This window comes from Mustela putorius, unplaced genomic scaffold (genome assembly GCF_011764305.1).
Source record: "Mustela putorius furo isolate JIRA1106 unplaced genomic scaffold, ASM1176430v1.1 tig00003834_pilon_pilon_pilon, whole genome shotgun sequence".
Taxonomy (NCBI): domain Eukaryota; kingdom Metazoa; phylum Chordata; class Mammalia; order Carnivora; family Mustelidae; genus Mustela; species Mustela putorius.
This window is the reverse complement of record NW_025421987.1, coordinates 6,818,940-6,845,604: the sequence shown is the minus strand read 5'-3', so window position 1 is coordinate 6,845,604 and position 26,665 is coordinate 6,818,940. Positions and strand designations below refer to the sequence as shown.

General features: G+C 36.0%; 1 protein-coding gene across 3 annotated transcripts in view; it reads right to left on the bottom strand.

Annotated features, from left to right (window-relative positions):
• Positions 1-26,665, bottom strand: part of NRIP1 (nuclear receptor interacting protein 1) — a 100,888-nt gene that overhangs the window by 64,656 nt on the left and 9,567 nt on the right. For 2 of the 3 annotated variants that reach the window (XM_004770504.3, XM_045088197.1), the window contains exon 2: positions 16,412-16,493. The exons of the other annotated variant lie outside the window; for it this stretch is intronic. The gene's annotated coding sequence lies outside the window, so the exon portion shown is untranslated. The remainder of the gene's footprint in view (positions 1-16,411; positions 16,494-26,665) is intronic. 3 annotated transcript variants of the gene reach the window in all.

The window sequence follows — 26,665 nt, the reverse complement described above, 5'->3', positions numbered from 1 at the left end:
GAATGGTTGTATACTCTTTGTCTGTTTCATCAGGAAAATGTAAGCTTCAAAGGGACAGTGATTTTTCCCCTTTTTGGTCACTGCTCTATTCTTAGGACAGAGAATAACTAGAATACAGTAGATACTCAATAAACATACATTGAATGAATCAAGGCATACCTGTCTATATTTTGTGATCCCATAAGGAAGCCTGTAGAAATTAACAGAACTCTGAACTTCCCTAGCTGTGTCATCCACCGTGATAGCCCTCTCAAAGACACACCTTCCCCTTCTCACTTGCTGGCAGAACACTCACTCTCTTCCTCTTAGGAACTGAATCCTGATTAGGTCAAGCCACCATGACAAGTAATCTTTACTCTGCCAGTCAGGAATTTAGGCATAGGTATATGAGGCAATTATGGCCAATGGGGTTTACTAGAAAATGTTTTTCTCACTTAAAAAAAAAAAAAAGTAGTATGGAAAAAATGTCTACCTCGTAACCAAAGATTGCCAGAACATTCAAGACAACAGAGTAGAAAAATGGAAAATAGCATGTGCGTTCCTGATCACACTATTATGACAATTAATTAGCTACCTGTATTTTAAACTTCATGTTTGGTATGATATTTATCCCTCATTATTTAAGTTATTTTAGTTAGGTCTTTAATTACTTTTATTTTAATTAACACAGAAAAAAAAGTTTTTAAATAGTCACAGTTTCCTGCAATGTGTTAATCAAATAAAATGAAGATGGATGTCAGGTGTTTTTCGCCTTTTTTATGCTGCATGCCTACAGAACATGTCATATGATAATAAAACAAGATCTCTCAATATGAGTCATATTTTCTCACAGGAATTTAATTTATAAACAGTGTGTTCTTAATTAAGAGTTGAAAAGAAACATATGACCAAAGCAAAGGCAATCTAAATATAGAACTTTGAAATAATTTAAATAGGGAATTGTGCTCTAAACCACTATCTGCCTAACCAGGTTCTGCAGCACTATCAGTACTCATCCAAAGGAAGGAAGAAAGGGAAGGAGAAAGAGAGGAAGTTACATGGTAAGGAGGGGCGCTGGAGGTCTCAAGGCCACACAAAATCAGGACATGATGAATTAAACATAAATAATTACACTTCCTTTGTGTGTGTACACACACTGGACGGCAGCTGGGGGACCCTTTTATCCGTGAAGTAATTGTAGATTTACAGGGAAGGCGGATCTGGTGATTCAGTAATGGTTTGAGTACAAGGGCTAATAGTCATCAGGTTTTGGTTTTTAACTCAAAGACAAATCGTTGGTAACAAAGCCAAAGTTTTATCTATCCAAAACTCTCAAGTTCTCACTCTAAGAACCTACCAAACTACAGTGTTTGCTCATTAAGGTCTTATAAACTTAGAAAATTCCTACAAATGTAAAATCCCTATGCCATTAAACAACTTTCTTTAAACAAAAAGGGCACCAAACAGAAGATTAAAAAAAAAAATTAACTTTATATAGGATAAACTTAACTCTATACTGAATATTATGCCTACAATATATGCTAAGTATTTATTTTTTTCAAGATTTTATTTACTTATTTGACAGAGATTTGACAGAGACACAGTAGGCAGAGAGGCAGGCAGAAAGAAAGGGGGAAGCAGGCTTCCCGCAGAACAGACAGCTCGATTCAGGGCTTGATCCCAGGACCCTGGGATCATGACCTCAGCTGAAGGCAGAGGCTTTAACCCACTGAGCCACCCAGGGGCCCCTATGGTAACTATTTAATTGCCAATCTTTTATTAGCTGCCACTTGGAAAAATTACTGGATGAATCATGGCTCTGAAAAAAAATCACTGAAGGATGGTGGGAAAAGTAGAGATTTCCTTTAAAATCTTGTCCACATATTCCACAATAGTAAAAAGGCAATAACAATTATTCTATTGGTAATACTTCAAAAAGTATACATGAATCAATTTAGCCGAGGGCTTTAGTCCTGCGAGTACGTCTGATCAAGGTAAGGCTGACCATCTACTGACGCTGCCTCCTCCTGCTTTCCCTGCTTCTCCTTTGGGTCACTCTCAGGCAATGATGCAGGAAGGAAAGCAGAAACATGATTAAAGACTGGATTATAAGTACAGAGCCATAAAATTGTTCCAAAAAAGGGATACTGTCTTAGTCCATTCAGGCTGTGATTATAACAACAAAAACTGATTTCTCACAGTGGTGGCTAGTAAGTCTAGGATCCTGGTACATGCAGATACGGTATCCAGGGAGAACCTACCTTCTGGTGCAGAGATGGCCATCTTTTCACTATACCAAAGATGGCAGAAAGAGAAAGGGATCTCTCTCAGGCCTTTTTTATATGGAAACTCATCCCACTGTGAGGGTTCCACCTTCATGATCTAAGCACCATGTTCTACCTCCTAATGCCATCTTTTTGGGGGTTAGGATTTCAACATATGAATTTTAGAGGGGAAAATAAACATTCCGACCACAGTAGATGATATATAAAAATGTGTTTTTCCAAATATAAATTAAGTGCTATCTGGACAATAGGAGATTCAAAATATTTTAGTATTTTATCTTAAGTCAACTAGATAAGCATTATACAAATGGGAAAAAAAAGCATCAATTCCAAAATTCCAACATTAACTATTACTCCAAAAAAATTTAGCCTATACTTCTCACAAGTACTAAAGGCCATGTTTAAAAGGTATCTACGGACTAACAATAACTAAAACTTACTGTGCCAAGAACAACATTAAGTGCTTTCCATGATTTTAGTCTTTCAATTCTCAAAACCAACCCTACTGAGTTATCCCCATTTTACAGATGAGAAAACTGAGCCTTAGGAGGTAAGATGGTTAGTCCAAAGTCAACAAAGCAGGTGTCAAGAGTCAGGATTCAGACTTGTCCAAAACACACCACCAGTGTCTCAATCCTTCTCAAATTCAGTCTATTAGTTATAAACACTGATTTTTTTTTAAGATTTTATTATTCATTGGACAGAGAGAGAGAGATCACAAGTAGGCAGAGAGGCAGGCAGAGAGAGAGGGCGGAGGAAGCAGACTCCCCACTCAGCAGAGAGCTCGATGCAGGGCTCGATCCCAGGACCCTGAGATTATGACCTGAGCTGAAGGCAGAGGCTTAACCCACTGAGCCACCCAGGCGCCCCATAAACACTGTTTTGACTCTAACATGGCTTCCTAAAGATTTTAAAGAAATCTTAAATATATTTCCATACTTTAATGACTCTCAACATGCAGTGCAAGTTTTTTAAGCAAGTTTTTAAATTCCAATATAGTTAACATAGTGTTATATTAGTTTCAGGTGTACAACATAGTCATTCAACAATTCTATACATCACTCCGTGCGCATCATGGTACGTGTACTTTTTTTTTTAAGATTTTATTTATTTATTTGAGACAGCGGATGGGGGAAGGGCAGAGGGAGAGGCAGAGGATCTCAGTCAGAGATTCCACACTAAGCCGGAGCCCCACGAAGGGCTTGATCTCACGACTCAGATCATGACCTGAGCCGAAATCAAGAGTCAGATACTTAACTGACTGAGCCACATGGGCAAACAGAAAGTGTACTCGTTAGAGAGGCAAGTTTTTGTTTTTGTTTTTGATTTTTAAGATTTTATTTATTTGATAGAGAGAGTGAGAGAGAGCATGAGAGGGGAGGAGGTCAGAAGGAGAAGTAGATTCCCCGTGGAGCTAGGAGTCCGATGTGGGACTCAATCCTGAGACTCCGGGATCATGACCTGAGCCGAAGGCAGTGGCTTAACCAACTGAGCCACTCAGGTGCCCCAGAAATGCAAGTTTTTAAAACTACTATTTGGAGGGTTAAATCCCAGACATTATAATGAACTTTTATTAATTAGATGGCAAGCAGATGCCAGTTTTTATTTTTGTTTTTTAACAATCATACTAAGTCATACATTATCTCACTTAATCATTATCTATAAAACAGATACTATTCAACTTTACAGATGAAGAAACTAAGGCTTCAGAGCCATGGAGTGACTTGCCCAAAGTCATAAACAGTTATGGGGTAGACCTGGGATTCAAATTCAGTCAGTGTGCTCCTATAACACATTGAACAAACCATGACTGAAGGAAGCCTCCACAGTGTCAGACCAATTGCCTTGGTCAACCCATCTGCTGATCATTTCATGAAAGACTAACAGTATGTTTTTAAATCACATGTCAAATCTCCTCTGCCTGGAGCTGTACAAATATAATTACTAGTCCCTTCCTCTTTAAACAAAAATACATCTCTAGGATAGTCTGGCCATTTCTGTAAACAAATTTACCAAATATACTGCTTTTGTTACTACCATGGCATAAGTACCCTGAATTTTCCTTGTTGGAATAAAGTCTGTGAAGCCTTTTTGCAGGAAAATCTCTAGGACTTTTTAAAGTATCAAAACGTTGAGGAAATGTTGATACATTAAAATAAATCTTGACCCAGTAAAAACTGGCACTAGGCCTTTTATTTTCTTGCAGTCAGCAAAACTACAAACCTATAAAAATTCAAATAGTAGTTAAGGGCATGCATTTTGAAGTGCTTTCATACATGGTGAGTCACTTTACAAACTAATACTTTATACTGAAAACTTTTTTAACCTGGATATGTAATCAGAAATCACTTTACAAACTTCTAAATACTATACAACGAAAGGAAAAGCAAGTCCATTTGGGGTTTTATCCATTGTTTTCTCTGACAACTGTCTTCCTGAGGGGGAGAAAAGAGTATTATTACTTACGGGCCCCTCTCTATCTTGCTTTATAGTTCACACACATTCGGGAGCTGCTGTTTATAACCCTGTATTAATCTAGATCTTGGAAAAATCAAATGACGGCCAATTTAATCACCCAACAAAAATAAGCAAGTCTGTATGGGGAGAGCACAGTTGAAGGAAGCAGAGAGAAGTGGGTCAGTAGGTGGCAGATGGTAACGGGTTCAAACTTGAAAGGAGTTCAAAAGCGTGGAGCAGGGTTTGTGAAAACTCCTCAAGTGGAAGAGAAGCAAAAAAAGAAGAATGCATAATGTGTGGAAGAGAGGTCCTAATTTAGAAGGGTGTGCTATTGAGTAAAACAGTAGTCATCCAAAAACCTATTTTAATTCTTTTGGAATATACAGAATTAACAGTATTGTCAATAAAACATTATCTTTCTAGAACATTTCACTGGGTGACAACAAACTTACTTTCTCCTTTACTTTTTGCATAATATTCCTCTGATGTAGGTTATGTCCTTATTTTACAGATAGGGAAGCTCGAGGCTCAAGTTAAACAGTCTCTTTGGTGAGCTACAGCTCAAACGTCAAACTTGAGACTCTAAAACCAGCATTTTTCATGTCACTGTATTAAACTGTGGCCATGACAGGACTACTCTTGGGATCTGCACAAGGAGTAAAAGGAATGCCACTGACCCTTGAACAAGTTTGAACTGTGTAGCTCCACTATCTTTCAGTAAATATATTGGAAAATTTTTTGGAGATCTGCAACAATTTGAAAAAACGGAAGAACCATGTAGCCTAGAAATACGAGAAAATTAAGAATAAGACTATAGTATGTAACACACATAGCTGTTCACGGTTATCAGGAAGGCTTCCAGTAAACAGTAGGCTATTAGCAGTTAAGTTTTGGGGACTCAAAATTACACACAGATTTTCGATTCTGCAGGGACTGGTACCCTTAACCTCCATGTTCAAAGGTCAACTGTCTATCCTTTGGTGTATATATATATATATATATATATATATGTATATATATATGTCATATATATATGACAAAGAAACAGCTACTTTTGCCTTCTCTCAAGTTACACTAAGACTTAAAAACTAAGAAAATAGCATTCTGTGGTCACCGGACTAGGTTTAAATTATATGCAACTTTCCAACAAATACTATTCACCCTAATAGAAACCCATGGAAGTACTTAAATAAAATGAAAGTGTTATTTATCTATTTCTTATTTACTGAAATTATTGTGAAAATAGCAAATTAGCATGGACTCATTATTAATATAAACCCCGTGCACATATTTTTAATACACTTGTCAAAGTAACATTTAACATTCACTGTCCAGAATTCACAGCCATTCACTGTCAGGCTTTATCCATTTCTATTAGGGTAAACACTTGGACTTTCCTTCAAAATCTTTGTCTGCAATATAAAAAACAAAAACAAAACAAAACAAACAAACAAACAAAAAAGACTGAAGGATCAAATATTTAGCCACCATTAAAAAATAAAAGGCTATTTCCTATTATGACCTAGATAATAAGTAAAGGCTTTGTATACTAACCACCTAAAATATACCTGGGTGGCCTGTAAGGTTAACTTCTCAAACCTATTCAGTTGCCAAAAGAATAGTATCCAAATTGCACATCACATTTTACCACAAGTAAGGAGGATTTAGAAACCATAATCCCATAAACACAAGACCATACGGGCCCCTATTTTCAGGGTCTACGGTGGTGACTGTATTCATGGTTCAAGATGCTGGTTCTATAAAACCGTTTCCTCCCTGGAACCTCAACCTATCTCTTTCTTTGAATTAATTCCACAGCTATAACCCAGATATACATGATATCCAGATTTGGCGGGGGGGGGGGGGGGGGAGGAGGAGAAAAAAAAGAAATCCCTGAAAAATCAGAAACTTACTCCATTTCTAGATGCTGTTCTGAGCACCAGAACTATATCCCCATTAAAAAAAAAAAAAAAAAAAAAAATTCATCATTCTGATTTCAGTCCCATTTAGAACGTCTACTAGCCTAGTAAGCTATTTAATTTTAAATACTCCTAGGAAATAGAATTGACAGGGATGGGGTCACCTTTGAGAAACTTAAGGAAATCTGTGAGATGATGCCCTTCAAAAATTTTTTTTACTCCATGTAATTCAATATGATGACTTAAAGATCAATTCTGGGAAGTTGTTAACAAAACTTTCAAATTCATTCATCTCTCAAATTGTTGCATTCACCATGCAGGTAATTTATTACTTTCCCAAAGGCATCTCTATTTTCTTTCTTGTTTCAGATGAATGGTAAAGAGACTTATTACAGTAAACATTCAAGCTAACATACCAAATCAATCTTGTCATTAGTCAGGTAAGGAACATTAAAACAACATTCTATGTATTCTACATGAATACAAAGAAACTTAAAGTCCACAAAACACAGTTTGAGAACTATCACAAATGCTCAGATTATACTTTGGAACCTACAAATTTCTAACCACATGTAAAATCTTCATAGGAGCCACATGTAAAAATTGTTGCACCTTAAGCACCGTACATGATGAATTTGTATCCTTTTCTTAATTGTATCTAAAGCTCCAGGATATACCCTCGAGCTGCTGTCTCAACAACGTTTTATCATCCCATACACACAGGGCTTGAAGCAGGGTGCTTTATGAATCGCAGATTTATAAAACATATGGTCCCTTTCCCTCAGAAGTTTACAATCTTGCAGAAGAGATGAATAAAATAAATGCAGTGTGAAAGGTACTCATCAACTACTAAGGGAGAAGAGAAGAGGGCACTTCAGGGTGATGATTCAAATCACAGGACAGGTAGCGTTTTTTGGTAAAAGAAAATGAGCAGAGATCACAAGACAACGCAGAAGAAATGTGCGTTAACATCTCTGAGGCCCAGGCAAATGGAATACAATGTTGGGATAAGAAGTAGGAGCCAGATCAAAATAGAACTTGACCTTTATCTTGTTAGGCAAAGGCCTTTGTTCAGAGTTATTAATACTTTCTTCTGAGAGGTTTACTGTCCTATAGTATGGAGAATGGGTTGAATAATAAAAAGGAAAAGGCAAAAAGACCAGTTAGAAAGCGACAGCAGTTAACTGTCTCGCAAGCAGGAAGCACGGATGCTTGAATTTGGAGAACAGCAGTGGAAAAAGAAAGAAAGAAACCAAAACTTATAATTCTTCCTGTTCTCATAAAAATGACTATTGAAATGGTCAGATATATCATGGGTTGATAAATAAGGGCATAAAATAAAACCAAACACTGTTTACAAAACAGACTTGCAAGAAAAACTGCTTAAATTACCACATAAAGTTACCTATTCTACTTTGGAAAAAAAAATAAAAACTTCTTTTAATTTTAAAATTTTTAAAATATTTTTTACATCTTTTACAGCCTTATTGAGATATAATCACATACCATACCATTCACCATTCTGGAAAAACCACTTATAACAACTCCTTTCAATGTATTCTAAGGTAGGATACACCATTTGTTAATGTAAGTCTTTGATTACATTTTTGTACTATTTTAAAGATATTTATTGTAGGTAACCTAAATATAAAACTTTAAAAACTACAATTAGAAAACGTCTACTAAAAAAATAGAAAAAAGAAAGAAAACATCTAATAAGTTGAAAAGTAATCTATACTCTGCTACATATAAATTATTTCTTAAAAACTATCAAGGTCTGTTTGATTCATACTAATTTTAAGATGCCAAAATACGTGTGTCTCTATATTTCACAAGAAGAAGTATCTTATAAATATATTTCTCTGATTACCAACATTATTTTTATGACCCAAATAAAAAATACACATATAAATACCCAAAAGATAAATTACTTGGCCATAATAATTTACATGTTACCTTTCAGTGGTATAATACATGTATCAATTGGATGAATAAACTATTTTTGATGAATTCAAATTATCAAAATGTATTATTATATATACAACTGAAGATCTTTGTTTTTTTCTTGCTTTAAATATTCCCTGCCCCCAGAAAATTCCTAAAGGCATATTTCCAGGAGTGGAAAAAAAGTGTAGTTTGTCCACAAATTCAAGAAATACTTAGTCAATAAATATTTATGAGCTCCTTGTAAATCCCTGTCATCAAGCAACAACAATTTTTAAAAGTATAACTGATATACAATATGCTATACAACTTGATGAATTTGGAAGTAATCACACACTCATGAAATCACCGCCACAGGCAATGCCATAAATATATCCAACACCTTCAGAAGTTTCTTTCCGCCCTCTTTATTTTTTGTATGATTAGAACACTTAACATAAGACCTACCTCTCAGCAAATTTTTATGTATAAAATACAGTATTGCTAACTACAGGTGCTGTGCTATACAGCAGATCACTAGGATTTATTCCTCTTGCGTAATTTAAGGTTTACACCTTTTGACCAAAACCTCAGTTTCCTCTTCCTCCCAATTCCTGGTAACCCCCATTCTATTCTCTGCTTCTGTGAGTCTGACTTTTTGGAGTCCTCACCGAAGCGAGATCGTGTAGTATTTGTGCTTCTGGTTAGCTTATTTTACTTAAGGTAATGTCCTTTAGGTTCATCCATGTTGTCACAAATGACAGGATTTCCTTCTTTTTTAAGGAATGGAAATACTACATTTTCTTTGATGCATTCACATGCCGATGGACCTCTGGGTTGCTTTCATGTTTCGGTTACTGTGAATACTTCTGCAATGTACACAGGAGTGCAGACAGCTCTTCAATCTCCTAATTTCAATTTCTTTGGCTATATACCCAGGAGTAGGACTCTGGATCAGACAGTAGTTCTTTATTTTTTGAGTAAGCTCCACACTGCTCTATAGTAGCTGTACCAATCGAAACCCGGCATTATTCTTGCTTCTTTCATATATATTAGTGATGAACACAACATAAAAAGATTCCTGCCCTCGGGGAGCTTTCACTTTAGAAGAGGAAAATAATCAATAAACAATAACTTTAAAAAATTTTATGTTGGTAATATTCAAGGTAGTAAGTGCTGCGGAAAAAGAAAAGTGGAGAAAGCAAAGAGGGAAGGCCTCCACTCAGGGTGGAGTGGTCGCCAGGTTAAGGCCTAATTAAGAAGATGTGATGGCCTGGTCAGCAAAGACAGGACTTTAAATTTTACTACAACCAAAGTGAGGGATTTTCAACAGAAGGATGATTTTCATCTTTAAAAAGCAGCCAATACCATGTACTGTTAGAACTGGATGTCAACTGATTTCTTTTATAAAGGAAGAGGTTAAGTACTCTTAAAAAAAAAAAAAAAAAGTTAGTGAGTAGAACTGAACTGTAAACCGGCTACCTCAGATCTAGAATCCAAAATAACAGGTAACATATACAATTACGGCCAGTATTGCTCAAGGAGCCCTATCCCTCACAACAACTCCACATGTGACCATATTCAAAGGTCAAAAGAACCTTATCCACATTCTGAACACTAAAAAAGCTTAAAGCAAGGCATTTGGTAGTAAAATTCGACCTAAGTTCATATGAGGTAGCATATGTCTTGATTTATCCTACTTGGCAAATATATGCATGAAGAAACATTAATTAACCCTCATAATGTAGGTAACCTTTAAATATCCTCACTGATGAAAGTCACAGGTACACCAATATGTATACATATAACCTTTTTTTAACTGCCCTATTTTATGCGGGAGATAGTGGAATTACATTGCTCAGTTTTATCACATTCAAATTGAACCAGCCATGCTTTTAAAAAAATAAAAAAAAAAAAAAGGAAAAAAGAAACATACAATAAGATTAAAATTCTATCCATCATATAACCTAGAGTAAGATGGAAGCTATGACTCATCTGCTGTTACAGATTTCGATTCTGCGGTTTAGAGATATGTATTTTTCATACATGTTCCCTAAACATGGTGAATTGCTTTATCTGATGTTCAACCAAAGAAAATGTTAATTATTTCAACAGTGAAGGAAAAACTGGCAGTTTGAGACCCACTCAATGATGGTATATTAGCTTCTGATAGCACAAGCAGGAAGGTCAGAAAGAGAGAGAATCTGAAGCAGTCTACTCGCTGGCTGTGGAGCCCAATGGGGGGGTTCGATCTCAGGAGCCTGAAATCTCGACCTGAGCCCAAACCCAGAGTGGGCTGCTAAAGCGACTGTGCCACCTAGCGCCCCTAAGGGATAACTAGATATGAATTTGACTAAAGCCTTGTCTTTTAAAAACCCAAGATGTAATTCTATAGCTGTGCTGTCCAATATGATAGCCACTAGATAGATACATGTGGCTATGAAGCACTTGAAAAGGGACTAGTTTGCCTTTTCAAAATCTTTTCAATTTTAATTTTCAATTTTACTTTTATATATATTTACACACACACACACTTGCAGCAAAAATTACTATAACACTCATTGACTGGGCCAAACAGAGCCCCTTGTGAGCAAAAGACTTGTCCCTCCTCATGTAGTACTACCCACACTTGCAAGGTAACTCAACTCCAAGATCTAACAATGTAGAGGAAAGATGACTAGTTTTAACTGAGAAGTGACATAAGTGAAAATATACACTGAATTTCAAAAGCCTACTATAAGAAAATAAATGTAAGATATCTCATAATTTTATATTAATTATGCAATGAAATATATTTTGCTGATACTGGGTTAAATAAAATATTTTATTAAATGTTCAGTTTCTTTTTCCTTTTTTAATGTGCCTGCTGGGCAATTTAAAATCACATGTGCAGCTTACATTATACTTTTTTTGAATGAATATCACTGCTCTCAAGACTGAGAAAAAGACCTGACAAAAAATTTCTCAAGTACTGATGTTCTAGAATGAATAATTTCACTTTAGATCACCAAAAAGATGAACACAACACAGATAAAAGTAGAAAGAAATATTCATCACAAATGCTAAGGTAAGTTTTTTGTGACTCTAGAGTGTATTATTTTAGATATTCAAGAGGTATCCCAAAATTCAAGAATAAGATAAAAGCTTCATGTTTAAAATGTCTGATTTCATTTAAAATTTCAGTATTTCTACAGTAGTAAATATATACGGGAGGGTTTTACGTCCTATTTACCTTCAGTAGGGTTAGAAGAGATCTAAGTTTCATAGATCAAATACATGCCATAATGGCATCAGAAAACAGGCAACTTATTTTTAATAGATGGAAAAATTTCATTCCTCCTAAAAAAAAAAAAAACAACTTTGGAGTTTGCACAAAATTGGAGAAAAATAAATCTGTATCACAGTATAATCTGTTATTACAAAAAGATACACTGATTGACATTTCCCAAATATCCCAAAATATCCCAAAGAGCAGTCCAAGTATGCATTCTACTAAAGTCAGACAAACACATGCTCCACAATTTAGCAGTTCGGCTCCTGTGCATACACTCATCAGAAAGGAACGCTTATTCCTACCAAATGATCTAAAAAAAATTCATGGCAGCCTTATTTGTAGCCCCAAACTGGAAAGCTATTCAATGTCCATCTAAAGTGAATGGAAAGGAGAAACAATGGTGTGATCACATAACGGAATACAGACAACTGAGGGAACACAGGACACACACATGATGACGCTCAGAGACAAGATGTTGATGAAAAGCTCCGACACAAGAGTTCACATTACGTGATTCCAGCCATAAGAAGGTCAAAAACAGGCAAAATGAACATGTGGCAAAAATGTCATAGATTTGTTTCTGTTGAGTAGAGGTAGTACTGACTAGGAAAGACAACCTTCTGAAGTAGGGTGTTAGTTACGCAGGGTATGCTTATGTGTAACAAGAAAAAAAAAATCACTGAACTACCAAGTAAGAGTGTCTATTTGACTACATGAAGTTATACCTTGGTAAAAAGTTGTTTTGTTTTGTTTTTTTAAAAGTAACTTTTTTTTTAAGGGGTCTTAAGTATCATTAGTTTCAAAAGAATTACTTAAAACCAATTCCTATTTTGAATTCACATTCTTATTCTGAATTTACTTAATCCTACAACTAAACTGAATTTATTTGCATTTTTAATAAAATATCGTAACCAGTTCAACTTTATTCAAACATCCTCTGAATTTTGAGATTACATGATAAACTTTCATAAATGGATAATTCATGACTTGAAAAGTGTAACAAGCCTCTGTATAACTAATGAACTATTTGAATGTCTGTTTCAAAAATTTAATTATAATAGTTCATTCTTATCTTCAATTTAAAAAGATAACTTTCCATGAATGAGAAGAACAAATATTGTTAAAAGGTTTAAATTACCCCCAAGCAATCTATACCATTAATGCAATCCCTATCAAAATACCAACAGTGTTTTTCATAGAACTTGAAAAAAAAAATCCTAAATTTTTAAAAAAGATTTTATTTATTTATTTTAGATAGAGAGATAGAGCAGAAGCCTAGGGATTGGCAGTGGGAGAAGCAGGCTCCCCGCTAAGCCAGGAGTCCAACGTGGGGCTCGATCCCAGGACCCTAAGATCATAACCTGAGCCAAAAGCTGATACTTAACCAACTGAGCCACCTGGTACCCCCCCAAAATCCTAAAATTTGTACAAAAGACCCGAACAGCCAAAGCAATTTTGCAAAAGAAAAGTACAGCTGGAGGTATTATAAACCCACACTTCAAGTTACAGTACAAAGGTGTAGTCATCAAAACAGCCTGGTATTAACACAAAAACAGACACACAGATCAATGGCACAAAATAGAGAGCCCAGATATAAACCCACAATCATATGGTCAATTCCTTGACAAAGGAGGCAAGAATATGTAATGGGAAAAAGTCTCTTCAACAAATGGTGCTTGGGAAAACTGGACAGCTACATGCAAAACAATGATACTGGACCACTTTATTACACCACACACAAAAATAGACTCAAAATGGATTAAAGACCTAAATGTGAGACCTGAAACCATAAAAGTCCTAGAAGACAGCAAAGGCAATAAGATCTGTGACATCAGCCATAGCAATATTTTTCTAGATAGGTCTCCTGAGGCAAGAGAAACAGAAGCAAAATAAACTATTGGGACATCAAAATGAAAAGCTTCTGCAACAGTGAAGGAAACAATCAACAAAAAAAAAAACCTAAAAGGCAACCTAGTGAATGGGAGAAGATACTTGCAAAGACATATCCAATACAGGGTTAGCATCCAAAATATATAAAGACGTATACAACACCCAAAAAACAAATAATCTGATTAAAAATGGGCATTTGTAAGACATTTCCCTAAAGAAGACATCCTGATAGCCAACACACACGAAAAGATGTTCAACATCAGTCATCATCAGGAAAAGCAAAATCTAAGCTGCAAAGAGGTATCACCTCACACCTGTCAGAATGGCCGAAAACAAAACACAAGAAACTCTCAGTGTTGGGGAGGATGTAGAGAAAAAGGAATTCTCTTTCACTGTTGGTGAGTGCAAATGGAATTCAATGAATGCCAATGGTACGGCCACTGTGGAAAGCAGTGTGGTGGTTCCTCACAAAGTTGAAAATAGAACTGCCATATATATACATAGGAACATATGTCTGTACATATATATATATATATATATATATATATAAAATAATATATACTGGAATATTATTAAGCTATAAAAAAAGAATGAAATCTTGCTATTTGCAATGGCATGGATGAGCTAGAGAGTATAATGTTAACTGAAATAACTCAGTCAGAGAAAGACAAATACCGTATGATTTCACTCATATGTGCAATTTAAGAACAAAACAAAAAAGTAAGGAAAAAAGAGAGAGAGAAAAAGAGGGAGAGGGACAAGCTAAAAAACAGACTCTTAACTGTAGAAAATAAACTGATGGTTACCAGAGGAGAGCTGGGTGGGGGGATGGGCGAAGTAAGTGATGGGGATTAGGGAGTGCACTCGTGTTAAACATGGGGTGATGTATGGAATTGTTGAATCACTGCATTGTATATGTGAAATTACTATAACACTGTGTGTTAATTATACCAGAACTATAATAAAATTAAATTAAAAAAAAATAAATACTAGTAACCCCTCCCCCAAAATAAAAAGGTAACTAGATGTCACAAAATCCAGAGTTTCTGATCATATCATTTCTTTCACTGGTAATAGTCAAAATTAAAGTTAACATTTGGGGTTCACTTACAATTTCTTTTATAGTCCTAATGTGCTTATTTAAATTTCTTACTCACTTTTACTCTCCCTCTCATAACTGACAAGAGGAAGGAGAAAATGCCACTTTGCCAATGGTGAAGAATTTTAAACACATAAAGTTACTACTTTTAAAAGTTCAATATATTGTACTAGGAAACATAAAATACTGTAAATGTAATCAATCCTAGGAATTCATGTGGTTTGGCAAATGATTAAGAAACTCTATGACACTGATTTCTGTGTCATCTCATGTGAATATAAATAATAAATATCCAATTAATAAAGAAAATATGTATTCAAAGAAGTAGGCTTATTCACTACAACTTCAAGAAATGCATTATTTTATTAAATATTTCTATTCCAAGCAAGAAAGCAGGCAAGTTTAGGAAAACACAAAACTTAGGGGAGGTTTAAAGGTGGATATTAAGAAGGAAACTTTGGATAAGGCTGAAGGGAACTGCCTTCACCACTGACTTTTAGTCTATTTTGGTGCAATCACATGGGGTCTTGGGGTCACAAAAGACAAAAACATAAAACGGGTAAGTTCCTTCCTTCCTAGTAATACATTACATGTCTGAGACTCAGGCTTTGCAAGCAGATGAATTATTATGCAACACTGATCTAACCACGTGATAACGCAGATAGGGAACTTAGCAGATGGACAGAGGCAGAGTCAGGTGTCCAGGGATCCTGATGAAAGACTGGCAGAAATGTAGACAGCAGCTGATCCCTATACTACAAGGTGGAGTTGTCAAAGGCAGGAAGGACTTTAGCCCTGCCTGATTAATTTAATGTCTATTCCATACTGTCTTAGATAAATAAGTGCCTTCAATATCTCATTTTCAAATGAAAACATTCTTTAAAATAGTCCTGTATGAAAAAAGGTAAAATGTAAATACTTCAGGTGCTTAAAATAGGCAACGCTGTTTCTATCTAAGCCAAAAATTTCTTTTTTTTTTTTGGAAGATTTTATTTATTTATTTGTCAGAGAGAGAAAGAAAGAGAGCGAGAGCAAGCAGGGGGAATAGCAGGCAGAGGGAGAAGGAGGCTCCCCACTGAGCAGGGAGCCTGACGTGGGGCTGAATCCCAGGACCCTAGTATCATGACCTGAGCTGAAGGCAGATGTAACCGACTGAGCCATCCAGGCATCCCACTAAGCCAGATTTTTAAACAAGATTTATTTATTTATTTTAGAGAGAGTGGGGGTGGGTAGAGGGAGAGAATCTCAAGCAGATTCCCTGCTGAGTGAGGAGCCCCACGAGGGACTTGATCTCATGACCCTGAGATCACGACCTCAGTGGAAATCAAGAGCGGGATGCTTAATGAACTGTGCTAACCAGCCAGCCCCCCAAAGCAGCTTTTTTTTACTGACTTACACAAAATTCAGAATTACCAACACTGAAATATATCCCTCTCCTCTGTTACAAACATCAAACAACTAGTTAATCAATATCTGAAACTTAAAGAAAAACAAAGAACAAAATGCAACATAATATTCTTTCTATAATTGGAAAGGCTTAACTCTACTTTTTTTAAAAAATGGAGCAACAGACAAAATACAATACCTTCCGGATGTGTGTCTCCTGACTGTTAAAATAATGGGTCCTGAGAACAGAGGTCTGAAATAGCTCACAGTCCAGAAACTCCCTGAAAATTAAGAAAAATAAATATTACTTCAAGCGCCTCTTATCTCAAAGAATTTCAATGGTATGTTTTACAATGGAATCTTAATCATTGACTAAAATAAATTATCTCAAAAAATAGCAAAAAAGATATAAGATAAGAAATATTCTTCATTATACATGCTTTCCTCTGCATAGCTGTTGACTGTATCTGATGAACAATCTGCTTACAAAATTATTTACCAAAATACACTGTCCTTATACTACATAAACACCATTACCTATTCTCAAGGTGAGAAGTTAATGATGATGAAGATGAATTCTGAGAGAAAAGCTACTAGGAGTATTCTGTAGTCAATACTGAGTTGAACACCTCTTTTCTTCCTCTCTCTTTCTCTCTAGACCACTAGGAACAAAAAAATGCTGAGCTGAGATTTTGAAGCCTTCTAGATACAGAATGACATCAACGTGTGGGCAAGTGTATACCCTCAGGAATAGAGGAGCGGGTGAAGACTTTCTGACCATCAAGAGACACAGGCTGTACTTCAATACTGCGGTAGCTGAGGGGACTTTATATTGATCAAAAGGCTAATGGACAGTGAAGTTAGTTAGTCCTAAAGAAGGTGTGACGCAGACACCCTGACCCCACTACGGCAATTTCAACTTCCGAAAATACAGTAGCTACTTTCCATCATTACTTTATTTTACCAGTGTCTGTAGTTACCCTAAAACCACATAGAGGTATCAGATTTCTTTGAGTAATACTTTCTCAACACCCTATCCAAGCAGGCTCTTTGACCATTATGCTTCCAGATCACTTTCTGGGCATCGTGCTTCTTCTTACTCTCACTGTGACTGTGAACCCCTCATTCATCTTTGAGTCCTCCGACACCTAACACGGTGCGAGGCCCAGAGCTGACCGGCTCCACTAATCGGTGGATCTTCCAGACTTCCTCAATAATATACCATGCTGAAGTAAAAATAATACCGTGAAACAAAGAGGGTAATTATATGGGCCAACTACAATGAGGAATACTTGCCTTTTAATTACTTTACTCACACACACACACACACACACACACACTCCTTCATCAGCAAAACTCTTCTTTCTAATCTATATTAATGCTCTCCCATCCCTTATAGACAATCAGCCTGGTAGGGTGGTGCATCTCCTTTCTGAACTAGGACTCCAATCCTGCTGTCCGAGGTCCTGCACCAACTGGCCTGGTAATTGCACATGAACACAAATTCTCTACGCACATACATCAGCGGCTCCTAAGCAACCCAGGAAATGTCACCTACATGTATGAGTCAAAGATACCCAGAATCATAACTAAGGGCAGAATGTTCCCAAAATTTTAGAAGTAGACAGACGGTATCATCTTTAAATAGAATTATAACTATTAGAGACAGATAACAAACAAACAAACAAAAACCCTGAAAAGACCTCCCAGGGGTTTAAAGACAAAAGAAAAAAGAGCATTATCATTTCCTATTAGGACATTACTTTTTCAGCAGCTAAATAAAAACATTACCAAATCATTTTATGTAATAAAATTTAACCTTATTTTGACCTTCCTCATAAAGCAAACAATCTCTCTATCCAATAAGGTTCCATCTGAACTATGTAAGATGATAAGCAATACCTTAATTGCATTCATTTACATGACTTTGAAACTATTCTGGGCTGAAGTCACTGACTGCAAGGTCACAGAATACAAAAAAGTAAAATGTATACAATTTACTGAGGAGGAATGATCCGCTTAGAGTTTCAGCACCTTCTCCCTCCTCATTAAAAGATACCAAATGCTTAATGCAATCAACAGGTGCAGAGTTCTCTTTTTGAAACATATCACACATATGCACACTGATTTTATAACTATAAATACATAGATATACTAAGAATATATATTAGAATAAGTTCATCATATATTATGGCTTGCTTGTTAAAATCAATCTGCCTGAGTGGAGGTAAAGCACAATTCACCAGCATTTAAAACCAAAAGATGAAACAGAGCTATTATTTTTTCCATTCTCTCACAAAATTTCTAACAACTAAAATTCAGGTTACAAAGTTATAACAATTTTTAGGACAAGAACTGCAAACACAGGATCTTAAGTATATTAAGAGTTTCTGCTTTCTCTTTTTATAACCTTAACAAGCATACATTCAATTATTTGGCTTAGAGAAGCAGATTTTAAATGTCTCAATGTCAGTAATGCTGTATTAGTAAAAGGAGGGAAATACAACAGACAGAAATTGATTACCACAGATTATAAGCCAAGGCGTATCTTTGAAAACTTCAGAATATACCAAACCACACAAAACCAAGGTAACCAAAAAAATATTTCCCTTTAGTTTTGTAAAATTCTAATACAAACTAGATAATATTGGCACTTGAATTTACTGGAGAAAAGAGAAGGAGACGAAGATAGGATCTCAGGGGTACCTTAAAAATGTTTATTAGAACAAATGTAGAGTATCAGATATTTCTTTTATGTTTAACATAACATCACTGGAATACTCATTTAAGAAATTCCTATCCAGGGTTGCCTGGGTGGCTCAGTCAGTTAAGTGTTCAGCTCGTGGTTTGGGCTCAGGTCATGGGCTTGGGGTTGTTAAGATGGAGCCCCATGTTGCCTCCGCACTGGACTAGGAGCCTGCTTGGGATTCTCTCTCTCCCTCTGCCCCTCCCCACCCCCTCTCTCTATCTCTCTCTTTCTCTCACTTAAAAAAAAAAAAAGTTTCTGTCCATTAAATTAGATAAGCCTCCCACATTTCATTAACTAACCACGTACTTTTATACTCCCCAAGCCAATGTTTTGTAATTAAAACTGAGTTAGTGAAAGAGAAACAACCTTATTATAAAATCTTCACCTTCTTCTCTACCTTCACAGAAGGGCAAGACTTTTTTTCATGTAAATCTGTTAGATCCAAATAGTTTCAACCGATGCTACTCCACAAAGAACACAGGATAAATACATATTTATTTAAGTACTATATTCCTAAATAAACTCCAATACCATAATGTCATTTTATTCTTTTTAAATGAGAAATAAAATATCTCATTTTTTTCTCTATAAGTTAAGCCAATTCACTTTGGAATAGCTTACTAATAAAATTAATGCATACAGGTATTTCTAAAGGTACTAGTTACTATTATGATCCACATGTAACTTTCAGTGGCCATTTCTTCTTTAGATAAATTTCCTTCTGTAAGAAGCAACTCAGGGTCTAACATAATATACATAATTTGTATAACTATGTAACAGGCAATTCATGGTTCATATCCTTTGACAAGGATAAAAACATGGGGGCAGATCAGAATCTTCCAATATTTTTTCCAGTGTTCTTGGTCACATTTTTTTTTTCTTGGTCACATTTTTACTTAAACTCAAATCTCAGGTTGACAATATTAATTTCCTATTAAGATGACAACTTTTTGTTATTTCTGAAACACTTCCCTCTGTCCACCCAAGTGACTAAACAAATGCCTTATGTTCCCGCAGCTCACTGATTACAATCACAACATCTGAAGTTCTATTCCATCCACACAAATTTAGGATTTTCCTTTCCTTGGATATCAGAACACGTTAAAACCAATTTTTGTAGCCACAGACTAGCCTTTGTGTATCTTTAAATGGGCTACAACCTTGAACTGAAAACGAACTGTATTAACGGCATCACTCCTCCAGCTCTCGAAGAAAGAAGTTAAGTCCGACTCCAGGTTTAGATACACTTATTTTAACAGCATCAATCTCAGGTGAGCCTAGTAAATCCTACCCACAAAGCAAGTGTGCACGCGTGTTCAAGTATGTGTGTGCCTCTTTCCATTTTCTCTTTACTTTTTTCTTTCTTCTTCCCCAGAAGGTTAATGAACAAATTATTATACTTTTAAGTATATATAATGATCCAGAGATAAACTACCCATGTGTCAGAAAAAGAGTTACCTAAATAAACTTAACAATTGTGTATGTAAAATTAAATCCTGGACTGACAGGGTTGTTCAGATAACACTCAGAAAAGCACAACGTGACTTAAACTGTAAGGAACAGGCCAAAAACACTCCATAAAAATCAAGTCTGCCTAGAATACGCCGTATCTCCATTCGAAACACCTGCTAAGAATATGTGCATTCACAATTCTGTCTAGGAAATATTTTTCTTCCTCTCTCACCTGTTCCCCCGCCCAGCCTGCACCCACCTCCATAAACAGCAGTAATCCACCATTATAAAACAGTTGACGGTTAAAACAATGAGCCAACGGAGAAAGTACAATATTCCATAACTGACATTTACTGCATTGGCCTTGGACTTCTAATCTTTACCAGACGGGCACACAAATCAATCCATCAGCTCATAAAGGTGTGCTTTTTTAACCTCTAAAACAGATGGGATTGGCCAGAAGTGTCTGGCATGTCAAACTGCTAATCACTGCTGCCCTTTGCACAAAATAACCCACTTAAGTTGAGGCATGGTTGCACTGTAACCGACATTAGTCTGTGGGAAACCCATTTAACTGTCACATACTCCTGCCACTCCTGCTCTCCCTTAATTAAGCCTAATGCCTTATGCTTTGACCTTTTGTTCTAGCCTATTAACCCTATCTAGTACAAGTTCAATTATGTTAAGCTAAAAACTTTGCTGTAAAATATTAAATGCCAAGCTCAAAAAATCATAAGGGACACCCTCCCAGCCCTTAGTTCTATGCACCCTGTTACTCCACGCATGCAACAGTAAAACCTCGTTTTTGAAGTGATACTGACTCTTACGGAGTTGAGAAGAACCAAATTATGATTCTAGCCCAACCCCCTTATTTTACCAACCGAGTCCAGAAGAACATTAAATGACTTGTCCCTTTCATAGTTTCAGCTGAGCCATACTGAAACCTGTCTCTGGCTCTAGTCCTTTATTCTCCACTGTATCTCTGATTAATAGTTAAACCAACTGATAGCATGTTAAGGATACTAATATTTTCACCACAAATGTGGATCGCTCCCCATCCTCTAGAATGCACTACACATGTCGCACTGCACAAACTGGCCTAAAGGAAAATATGTGGGCACGTGAATGGACCTCAGAAATAATTTCCCCACGCACACAGGACTTTCTATCCCCGCCCTATTTCTTTTCTTCTTTTTAAAGGCTAACAATGGTCATCAAGAACGGCTAGCTTCTGCAACACTCGAATATAAGGCAATATGTATGAATACAATTTTTTCTTTCTTTCCTGATGCTTCATTTAAGTATTCAACAGAGAAAATGACTTAAGCCACACTAAGCAATTACAACTCACAACTTCTCCCCAGCAGACGAATTCATAGCTGGATATCTTTTGAAAATACCTCTTTTTTACACCCATAAATATATGGATTTCTGTTCCCATATATCAGAATTTCAAAATATATAGACAAAAAAACCTTGTTTTTTTGTTTACAGTGAAAAAGAAATTCAGTGTAAAATCAAATCAGATATAGTCCAAACTAACATGCTGTCATCACTGGGGTACTTGTAACATATAGTAATGTGCATTATTATTCCTCTTCCATTCTCTTCATACCACTAGAAAACGTTCTTACTACTCTCACTGTAACACATGGAAACAATGTAAAGATCAGTAACAGATAACAAATTTTGGATTTCATCTGGGATTCTTGTGAAAAAATGCATATTAATTTTCAATTTTCAGAAGATGAGTCATCAGATTTTAATTTTGTCCAAAGCCCACTTTACCTATTTCCAGTATTAATCAATGCTGTCATTCCACCAGAACCTTACAGGTGAAGGTAATATGCCTTTAATTGGAACATACCATAATTTTTCACAGAAAGATCAGTGTTGTACTAAAATGATGACTAAATCCAATGACAGAATTTATTATGTGTTAAGGTGTAAGAAAACACGGCATCAAAGTTTAAAACTCAAAGTAAATGTGGTCATGCTATTAGAATGACACCTTCAAAGGAAAGTGTCAGTTGGCATTATCAGAAGGCATAGGAGGATGTATAAAATGTAAAATACACGGATGGATGAGTAGTCAGAACTAAAACAAACACTGGTAGCAGAGAAAATTACCAGCGAAATAATGATTCAGAATCTTATTCACCCTTTTTACTGTAAAGGAAAATGTTGTTAATTCAAACGATACATCATGTCTTCGTTACAAGAGTCAGTTTATGAACATAGAGATTAAGTTTGAGTCTTTGTTGAGGAATCCTACTTTGGAAGATTTATACCAATGTATAGAATTCATGCATTCTCTTAACATATTGACTGACATTAAGGAACAATGAAAAGCAAAGACAATTCAGTTAATCAGGATAAAACAAGGTTGAAAGCACAAAGTAGAATATATCACATAATTAGTAAATGTGCTAATTTTTCTACCCTCTTACTTTGGACAATCGTCCAGTGGGGCCTGCATATCTTTTTTACTATGATTTATAAGCATGTGACATAAAAAATATATATACGAGCCATGAGAGAAGACATCCCTTGCAAGCATGCTTGAAGTTTAGTAAAAACACTTTTGTCTTCACAAAGCAAGAAACTGGATTAAAGTTATTTTAAGAGCATTTGTGAAATCTCAGTGTTGTAAATATATATATCCCTGATAATCTACACATTTCCTTTTGCATTTGAAAATGGCTAGCTTAGAAATTTCTGAGCTCCATTTTAAAATAAATTTCTTCTCTACCTTAGCATTATTAATCTAGTTGACTATAACAGTATTCTAACAGAAGATTCACCTCCAGAGAAGAGCAGTTACTAGTTAAAACAACAGCAAAGGGGCTTCATATACTACGTAAGTCCTCCAACTTAGTAGGTTTGAATCATCAAATCATTCTTGATGGCCTCTAACTTTTAGATTAATTAACACCAAAATTAATTCTAGACATGAGATTTCAAAATGCCTCCCTCTTCCCAACCAGTCAAATCCAATGCGATTAAGTGTCAAGCTGGTGGATTTTACATTACCATAACCTAAAGAGACTATCTATAAGGCTCTATAAAAAAATTTGTTTCCTTAAGAAATAATTAAATGTTCCCCCAAAGGTTTCGCTAAATGTGTTTTCTAATATATTGTCATTTGTGTATTTTTGAAGAAACCTAGCATTATAAAACAATTTTAAGTGCCAAGTAATTATAATGTCACCAATAGTTTCACATTTTTCTTCATAATTAATATGCCTAGAAAGATGATGATAAATTTTAAGAAATATTATCCCTTTTAGAAGTCCTAATTTAAATAATCTAAAGAAAAAAAAACCCTGTAGAACAGTAGCTACTACGAATTAGTTACAGATAATAATTAGCTGCCATTATATATAAATACATAAAGACTCCATTCCTGACCCCCCCCCCCACAAAACCAGATTTTACCAGTAACTGGGATTGGTACGGTCCATTTCAACAAATGTTTATAAGAGCCTTCTCTGTGCCAGGCACCTATGGCACCAAAAGTACACTGATGAAAAGCCCCTATTCACAGAGCTTAGGGTCTACTGAGAAACACAATCACTAAACAAGTGGGACTATTACAATCAGGAAGGAGTACAGAGAACTGTGAGAGACAAATCTGATCTTACTGGAGGCCTGGGGACTGTAGTGAGCATCTACACACTCTTGCCCACTGTCCCAGGAGTGAGAATATTCCTTCTCAATCTGCTTCACCAGGGTTAAAATGTGGTCAGTCTGGGCTACCCTTAGGTTTCTTCTCTTGCTCTCGTTCTAGAAGGGTGGATCTAGACACACTTGGCTCAGGGCATCATCACCTTCGTCCACACAGTGCCCTCTCATCTTGTTACCTTTTCATAGGAGAGCACTGAAACAGGGGCCATAACCTTACCTTATATTCCCAATTGAACTGAGACACCCAACTATCTGCACTGATGATTTTAGAACATGACTCTTCAGTAATAACCAGAGCTGACCTGTGAGTATTTTGATCCCACTAGCCAACTAAAGGCACCTGGCTCTGTTAACCTACAAAGAGAAGTTTCCCTACTGGTTTTTAAGTAGAACTCAAAAATGTATATAACATGTAGGAACAAAGCTGCCGCATGAATAGATGCATAGCTCCACTGTAAAACTTGTTTTAAATTCTCAGCCTAGAAAGTAACATTCCAACTACTAGAATACATGAATCGTATGACTGTTCTGAAGACCATATTTCAGTCCCAGGAGAAGAAAATAGGCTACAAAGACGTTGGGGGGGGGGGGTGTAGCTGGCTCTGCCTCACTGTGCTTCTCAAGACCGTCTTTCTGATTATCATGAGGTCAGCTTGGACTTTACTGCTAGATCCATCACCAAAGATTAATAACTACTTCTTAACACCTGGTACATAGCCCTCTTGCTGAGACTGCCTTAATAAAACAAAGTGTGAAATAAATTAAGATTTGATTTCTTATCTGGGTTTACTCAACTGCTATCCGTATGAGTTTTGTTTTGTTTTTTAAAGGAGCTCAGGATTCCTTATTTTATTTATTTATTTTTTAGGTTTTCATTTATTTATTTGACAGAGAGAGATTACAAGTAGGCAGAGAGGCAGGCAGAGAGAGAGGGGGGAGGAAGCAGGCTCACTGCTGAGCAGAGAGCCCGATGCGGGGCTCGATCCCAGGACCCTGAGATCATGACCTGAGCTGAAAGCAGAGGCTTAATCCACTAAGCCACCCAGGCGCCCCTGCTGTCTGGATGAGTTTTAAAATTTACTAAAATTCTCAGGGGTTCAATTTCCTCCTCTGTAAAATGCAAGCAACTGTTTTGGATATTTTATTTTATTTTTTTCCAGTTTTTATTTAAATTCCAGTTAGTCAACATACAGTGTAATATTAGTTTCAGGTGTACAATATAGTGATTCCACATTTCCATACATCATAGCATTAACAACAATGTTGGAAGATAAGCAAGTAATTTTACCCCATTGCACCACAGGTATACCCTGGCAATAAAGAAAAAAGAAAAAAAAAAAAAAAAAGGGACAAGTTAGAAATTGAGAAAACAAAAGGGAAAACAGGAAAAAGAGGAAACAAAAAAGAGAGAGAGAGAGAGAAAGGAAGATCAAAAGAAAAAGGTGTGTAAGGGCTAAACAGTAGCATTTACTACTGTTTGATTTATAGTTTATACCAACCACCTATCCTATGTGCTTTTCCATTATGATGCCTCTATAAAACCAACTTGTTTGAAAATGGGGAGGACAAAATACCTCTAGGACAAATATACTTAAACCTGGAGCATCCTTAGGTTTTATCAAATTCCCTTCCAATCTGAAAATCTAAGGATTCTATGAAATTACTTCAACTCGTAAAACCTGAAAACCAAACAAAACAAAACAGGAAGAGGAAAATATGACGTTGATTCAGGTCAGTCAATAATTACTAGGATAGGTAAAAGCGATGTTTTATTAACAAAGTAAACAATGCAATTCTTTGAGTTTTGCGTCAACACCACCAAACATCTGGATATTGGGAAAGAACCAGATGGTGAATACAAAATTTCTATCTTCAATCCCTGGCCTCATGGAGATTCAGTCTATTTCAATTAAATATTTTTTAAAGGCATGGATGGGTTAGGGAAATATGAAAATATGTATCTGAACCCTAGAAAGTTTGCCCCCCTCCAATAGTTCACTTATGTAGTTTCTTTCTTACCCTGGCCAAATACAATACATCCTCTTAATAAAACATCATAGTAAAACATTCTTTCACAGGTTTTATAGAAACCCTTTTGTTTATCCAACATTTACTTGGCAATTCAAAATCTAAAGCACACTAGAAAATATTATGTATATGAGCGTTATTACTCATCCTTGTGTCTCCAATGTTGTTTGAATTTGACTGTAACTTTTAATGTAGAGGGAACCAGTCGGGCTTTTTTTTTTTTTTAAGATTTTATTTATTCATTTGACAGAGATCAAAAGTAGGCAGAGAAGCAGACAGAGAGAGAGGAAGGGAAGCAGGCTCCCTGCCAAGAAGAGAGGCTGATGTGGGGCTTCATCCCAGGACCCTGGGATCATGACCTGAGCCAAAGGCAGAGGTTTTAACCGACTGAGCCACACAGGCAACCCTCGGCTTGACTCTTTTGGGTTCAAAATTCTATAAATTTTAAATGAGGTAAGTAAAAAGAGGTAAAGAGGTTTAGGACTACATTTCTCATGACCTCAACAATAAAAGAGCATGTCTAATGTACACTTAAAA